The following is a 7,743-nucleotide window of genomic DNA, read 5'->3' on the forward strand; positions in this document are numbered from 1 at the left end:
AGAAAATTGGAGTTTACTACAAGGAACGTCTTAATGGAGAAAATGAACTGTGAACATAACCGATAACATCTGAGGAGAAAGAACAGATTGAAATGTGAGATTTGTTTAGACACGCAAGGGCAAGAAAAAGATAAGTGCCTTTAAGGAAAGGCAAACAGTTTCTTAGAAGGCTCGTCAGTGGAACCAACTTTGAACCAGCACCAGCACCAGCACTAGCTCTGAACCAGCACCCGGTTCTTCCAGGTGGAAAAGGGGCACAATGAGCAGCTGTGGAAGAAAGTAGGCAAAAATTGCCTAATATGCAGATGATCCTCCACATGAGACCAAAATAGCTTTTACACACTGAACAGATTGAAATGTGAGATTTGTTTAGACAAGCAAGGGCAAGAAAAAGATAAGTGCCTTTAGCATTCTTTCTGGTGGAAAAGGGGCACAACGAGCAGCTGTGGAAGAAAATGAGTCTGTGTGTAAGTGGAAAGTTTAAATGAAGTGGACAATATACTGTAGGGTTACGGTTGTGTGATGTGAGTGCACGGGGATCTGTGAGTTGTGCTTGTGACTAACTTACATGAGCAAGTGATAGCTTCTTCCCCTTAGGGACCTCGGCCCCGTACTTTACAAATTGCATACACTTCAGTCTTTTTGTCAACTGTTTTTGTGTGTGTGTTTCCCCTTGGGGAATAGTAACGTGTAACAGTGTGGCCTAACTGTTAAGATTGTTACTATATGTCTTGTATATAAATAATGTATATGTATGTGGAGCTGTACTCACGCTTCTCGTCTGCCATCTTTTTAATAGTAACAGTTTGTGTGACCTAAAATCCTTGTTGGGATATGGTTAATAGTTCCCTGGGTGAAACTCCTGGGGTTTCGTAGTCAGACCTCCAGTAGAAGATATTTGGATTGAGGTATAGAATTTGGTTAATTGCCATTTCGTTTCTTTCATCTCATCTTTTCACCTATACTGCCACACTGAGATCAGAGCAATTGCTGATCGAATAAGGATTTCACTCAAACACATTAGAGTTTGGTAGTGATTTCTCATTTTACTGGTGAATTTACACTATACTGTCTTCACCCTTCATAAGCATTTATTTACATGGGATAAGGATTGGTTAACGTTTATAATTAAAATACTTATAATGACATTACAGCTGTATTTCACTTTCTAAATACTACAAAAGTGAATTGGTTCAGTTTGCTTTTACTTCATAACTGCAGTAGCATTTCCAGAAAATCACCTGACAGTTATAGTGGGAGTGATTTGTGATGTAACCTGTTTATATCCAGATAAAAGTACGGTTGCTGTACAAGAGGACTGTTGATGTGTTTAGATCCCTATCTAAAACCTGACACATTATGACACTGAAAAGGAGCTTATGAATTTCTAAAACAAATAAGGTAAAATTTTATTTTTATTTTTAAATATAAAATTGCTTTTCTTATAAATATTTTTTATTTTTGGGCTGATGAAAACAACCTTACTTTTTTCATAATTAGGTTTCAGCAACAAGAGCTGCGTTCTATTTCCAGCTAGAAACACCATGGCAGAGTGCCAGTATTCTTCTCTTGAGTAAGCTTCTCCTTTTATATTTCCTCAACACTCTAAAAAAAATCTGATTTTACAAAAATAAATAAATAAATAAATAAATAAAATAAAAAATAAAAAATTAGATATTGCTTGAGAGAGAATTACGGATTTTTAATTCCAATAACCTACAGAACTGTCACAGATATGAAATTTCTATTTGCTTGTGCTTTCATGCACTTTGATTACTAGACACATTTTATAATAATATTTTATAAAAATAATCATAATAAAAATAATGTGGTCAGTAATTCATAATTAAATGAATATTTTGTTTATCTTAAATTATGTTTTTTTTTTCTTTAAATGTTATTAATTTCAATAAAATGCGTTAGCTACATTGCTTAGCTTGAACTGAGTAGTGCTTGAGACCATACTACAGGTAAGTGTTTCTTTACAGCTGTAAAAGTGTTTGTTTGTAATTGTAATAATTTAATAGCAAATGTGTTTTAGAGGAGTTTTGAGCAAATGTGGTCAGTAAAAATGAGTGTGGTCAGTAAAAATGTTCCATGAACCAGCCCAGTCTCCTACTGCTGATATGCTCACCCTAGCAATTCTGATATTATTTAAACTTTAACAACAGATAGCATTAATAACAAATAAATAAACAATGGATCTTCTGTCAGTTGAGATGTTTGTTTATAGCTTAAAGCTTTATGTACAGTATACAGACTAGCACCTTCATTTATATGGTGCCATTTCTCTAGTTATAATAATTCATAATTAAATGAATATTTTATATATCTTAATTTATGAGTTTGTTTTGTTTAATGCAAATGAATGGTTTTCACAAATCATTCTCAGTGGTATGGTTAGTCTTATTTCTTGTGAATTATTATGAGGATTTGATTTTGAAGTTCTTGATAGCTCTGCTAAATTATAGAGTACAGAACATAATAGTAAAAGTATAGTCAGGTATAGAACATAAGTATAGAACATAAGTAAAGTACACAATATGATATTATATGATAATATGAGTTCAAAATCATAAATGCTTGCCTGCCTTAAAGCCTGCCAGACTGGAGTGTTTCTGCTTGGAGTGTTCCGTGTAATAACCACCAAACATAATTCATGTAGGCCTGAAATATGTAAAAGTGATGTCTGCATTTACATGCAAGCTCATTGTAATATACACTCCAATCCATCAGAGGGAGCCCTTACCTGAATTCTAGTGACCCCTGGCCAAAGTCACTTCCAGGGTAAAACAATTTCCGGGTTTTATCACGGACATAAAAGCAGCATTTTATTCAATTGAACAGATATCAGAGTTAGATTAAAAAAAACAGCAAGGACCATTATCTGTCTCACCGTCATCTGTGATTCGATTTTGGTTGCAAGTGTTTGGTTGATTTCCCAGTTTCTAATTCTTTCTGCCTGCTTTCTTTTTTACGTTTTCTGCTTGCCAATTTGGATTTGGTCACGGAGTATGTAAATAAATCTTCACATGGATCATAGATCCTGTGCTTCAGGAGTATCTATAGAATACATTGTCTTAGATGGATCTAGCAGACATCACCAGCTCCAGGCTATTGTTGCACATCAAGGGGGTATGCTATGGGTCTCCCAAGAGCAACTGGTGGCCCTGCAAGCCACCAAGGCTGTTTGAGTGCTGGTTCGGAGCCAGAGCCGAATTTATAATCAGTTCTTTCTTTTTTGACACCCAAAGCACTGATCCAGGAAAAGTGGTTTTTAAGTAGCACCAAAACATTGCTGGTCTACGTTTAAGAACCCCTTGCATCAGGGGCTGGGGCGGGGCGGGGCTGGGGGCTGGGTTACTTTTAGTGCCTTTGATAATGTACCTTAAGTATACCAATGTTTAGTACATTTTTACTTTACCGCAATATGATCAGCACACATGATGGTAGGTAGCTGCATGCTAAGGCAAACTTTTTTCTGTGTTAATGATAAAATAATGTTATGTACTTTCCATTATTCTCTATTGTAATCTCCCTTTATACAAATTAGATCGAGCTGCACGTACACTTGGATTTTCCGTGATTGGAATGTAGGTTCGCAAAGCCATGCACATTAACAGTAAAGCAACATCCTCCATTGTTGATGTGTTTGCCACTGCTGCACTAAAGTTGCTGGGAAAGATGAGACGTATACAGTGACGTAAGACGACTCTATAAGGGCTCTCTAGCCCATGGAAAGGCAAACTGGTTCTTAGAAGGCTCGCCAGTGGAACCATCTTTGAACCAGTGCTCTGAACCAGCACTGGGTTCTTTCTGGTGGAAAAGAACCACCCCCTTCCACCACCCTGCAGTGAATTGGAACGTATGGCACTCCCCAAGAAGTTTAATGGTTCTACAAACTGCGGTTGAGGGTTCCTGAGGCACTGCAACATCTCTCACCCTCCCAAGGTGTCTGTTCCTCATGTCCTTGCTCATGGGAAAACTATTGCATTGGGTATTGGTGGTTTGCTTCCTGTCCCAAGAAACCTGTAGCTTTTTCTGCTATTCATGCATAACTGTGCAACTGTGCAACTGTGCCATGCTTATGAGATTTGTCTCACAGCCCTACTGTAGTTCCCTTCAGAGCTGCAATAAAGCTGCCTCAATGACTATCGTTCCGTTGCACTCACACCCATAGTTATGAAGTGCCTCGAGAAGCTCGTCATGAGGAACATCAAGACCCAGTTACCACCCTCACTGGGCCCACTAAAGTTCGCGTATCGTCCAAACCGCTTCACAGACGATGCCATTGCCACAGCCCTCCATTTAGCTCTCACCCACCTGGACAATAAAGAGACAACAACCTTTCCCTGAATGTGGATAAAACTAAAGAGATGGTTGTGGACTTCAGAGGAGCACAGAACACCAAATTTCTTGGTGTTCATCTAGCGGAGAACCTCACCTGGTCCCTCAACATCAGCTCCATTACCAAGAAAGCCCAGCCTAGGCAAATGCCCACTGCACTTCACCCAAGAGTTATCTAATCTGTCCAAACGGCATGCAGCTCAACTTCTGGTGGCCCTCATTGGCCCAAGACATGGAGAACTATGCCAGAGCTTGCCAGGTCTATACTATTTTGCTGGCAGTTGACCAGTTCTCAATAGCATGCAGACTGTATTTCACTAGGTATTTTGGACCTTTGGACTTTCAGAGGACATTGTGCTCTTTGACCTTTGGACATTCAGAGGACATTGAGCTCATGTTCCATGTTTCCCTCCTCAAATCTGTGCATGGTCCCCCAACAATGATACTATGAGCAGTGAACCCCTGTCACCTCTGGACATTGATGGCTCCCTGGTGTACTTAATGCACACCTTCATGGTCTCCTGGCACTATAGGGACCAGCTTCAGTATCGTCGAGGAGTTTTTCAGACTCCACCCAGACAGACCAACATCCTGAGTGCAAGAACTGCCTCTAAACCACCAGAGTGATCCCCTCCTCAAATTATTGATATTTCTAAGACCTACTTTGAATTTTTCCATTGGTTGTATTTCTGTGTATTACCTCACTACGTTTCTTGTTGTTTGTTTTTATGTGTTTGATTTAGTTCAGGTTTCCCGATTTCTGATTCTTTTCAACTGTTTTCTTGTTTACGTTTAGTGAATTCCTGGGAGCAGGAATTTGTTAAAGCATCCCTTTACCCAGGAGCCACTCTAGAGACTGACTGGCTGAATGGGAAGATTGAATGGCTGGGGGACAGTGGCAATAGGTGGTGTAATTCTTTTAGTTTACCAGATACTACTTCCATGCCTTAAGTCCTTAAATAACGAGAGTTGAAGGCAGTATATGATAATGGATAGATTTCTGCACAACAAGCCAAGATATGAAATAAAGGAGAAACTCTGACCTTGGTGTGGTAATTGAAATCTCTATATTACTTTGTTATTTATATATCAGAATTGTGAAGAAATCAACGTTGTGGGTTTTTTTGGGAATTCCTAAATGGTATATTTAAATGCAGGATACTGATGGATAGCCAGACTCCAAAGATCCTCTCTCTGTGATGGATATTCCTGAACCTTCTGCCATCTAAGTGCTTTCTCTAGCAAGGTCTAAATATTTGCCCAAATAATATGCTTACCAATGAGTTCTGGCATGACTTCTTGGGTGGTGTGTTGGCTGGTGCTACAAACCTGAAAGAATGCAACTATTTGATGTTATTAAAAGCAAGGGCTATTCTATCAAATATTAAGTCTGTCACATTTATTTTTAAACACATTTAAAAACAAGCAAGCGTTGAACAAACTGCTGTACAAAAGTGAGCGTAACAAATAAGGAAACAGTATGAAAAAATAGGTCTGGATATACATTTCCAGCATTTGGCAGATGCCCTTATGAAGAGAGACTTACATTATTTCCTTTTTATACAACTGAGGGTTAAGGGCTTTGCTCAGCGGCCCAACAGTGGGATCTGGGATCAAACTCACAACCTTCTGATTGTTAGCCAAACACCTTAAAATGTAAAATTATGACGTTTTTTGCAGAGCTTCAGGCCAGCTATGGCAAAAGCATTATTGCCTCTATACTGTGATTTGGACCTGTGTTAAATAGTTTACTTTAAGGTTGTATCTGTATCTATATTGTATCATAATTTTAATGGAATCAATTCCGGTTTAAAAAGTTTTTACTTTTTATATAGCATGTCATCTGGCAATTTTATTCTTAGTCTCAGGAAAGGAATTGATGGTCTTAAGATAGAGGAAATGTTTCCCTGGAACAATCTATAGATCTTGGATGTTTCATGGACTCTCCTGTTCATAAAAACGTATTTTATAGTTAGCGTGGCCTGTGGAGTCTTTGACTGTGTGGCGTGTTTAGCACATGCTCATTACACGGTGGCCCATCACATTTGCTTGCAGGATTTTGATGCGATGGATTATCAGTATTTGTTTTTCTTTCCGTGGACTGTCATTGGAGTTAATATTCTTCTAGAATCTTGGCTCAAAATGGATAACCTCTGCTACCACCACATCAAAACACCATACTTTTTGGAGTCATGGCAACTCTGTAAAACCCGAGGCTGACCACACAGTATCCCTAACTGTCAATATCACATAAAATCAATTGGGTAAGGAATAAATATGTAATAAATTTAGATTAGTTTAGACCCTGGTGAAAGGAAGCATGCATGTGTCGGTGGTCATTTCCTGCAGAACTGAAAGTCTCTTACACAATTTTCTCTGCACACTTACTCCACAGCTTCACACTTGCTACTTTTGTGTACACACAGTTAAAAACAACTTGTGCTCATTTTTAATGATCACACTTTTTGATACTGCTCGGCATGCTCTTACCAACTGTTCTAATACCATGTAAATAAAAACAAGGCTTAAACACCATGAAGATATTTTATCATGTTGCAATGGCAGTGTACAATAAATGTAATTACATTATGTTTCACATGGGTTTGGATGTTGGAATCGGAGAAAGTTTCTGACTACGAGCCAGTAAGCATGGTATCAGATCAATAGCCAATAAGCATATGGGTATCAATGAATCTCAACCAAAGAATAACATTCATAAATAAGCAACCCTTACAAAAAAAATGACAAAAAATGATCTATTTTTGTGTAGGAATGAAGACTCAGTGGAAGAACAACTAAATAAAATCAAAAGAGAGAGCAGATCAATAGAAGGATTCATCACCAGATATATTCTAAACACCAGGACTGTAACTGATGATGAAAGACTGAAGAGAGTGGCATTTGGGGTAAAACAGAGCAAATCCCATAAAACCATATTAATAGTTGGAGAAACAGGAACAGGAAAGTCGACTCTCATCAATGCCATGGTCACCTGCATGCTTGGTGTTGAGAGTAAAGACAGAATGTGGTTTGAGATCATAGAGACAGAAGACGACCAAACTGTTTCTCAGACTCACGCAGTCACAGTGTATGACGTGTTTACTAAACACTGCTCGCTCTCTCTGACCATCAATTCCATTATAAATCAGCTCTTTTTAGTTATAATAATCTAACAATGTCTAAACTGTATTTCTGATTTTTTAATTAAAAAAAAAATTATTTTCTTCTTGTTTGGTTTGCTTTTAATGCCTGTACTGTAACTGCTACTGCTTGCAAAAGCCTCATGTGGTCTATAGGGCTTCAAGAATAAGCTGTGTTTATTATTATTATTATTATTATTATTATTATTATTATTATTATTGTTGTTGTTGTTGTTGTTGTTGTTAATACTATTAA

At 37.9% G+C, this 7,743-nt stretch overlaps 1 long non-coding RNA gene across 1 annotated transcript; it reads left to right on the forward strand.

Moving 5' to 3' along the window:
* The first annotated feature begins 726 nt into the window (after window positions 1–726).
* LOC113648219 lies at window positions 727–7,479 on the forward strand. Its single transcript, XR_007140193.1, has 3 exons — window positions 727–1,401; window positions 1,501–1,573; window positions 7,118–7,479. It is a non-coding gene; the product is annotated as an uncharacterized LOC113648219 (long non-coding RNA).
* Window positions 7,480–7,743: the final 264 nt, after the last annotated feature.

The sequence above is a fragment of the Tachysurus fulvidraco genome, chromosome 3 (genome assembly GCF_022655615.1).
Source record: "Tachysurus fulvidraco isolate hzauxx_2018 chromosome 3, HZAU_PFXX_2.0, whole genome shotgun sequence".
In the NCBI taxonomy this organism is placed as follows: Eukaryota; Metazoa; Chordata; class Actinopteri; order Siluriformes; family Bagridae; genus Tachysurus; species Tachysurus fulvidraco.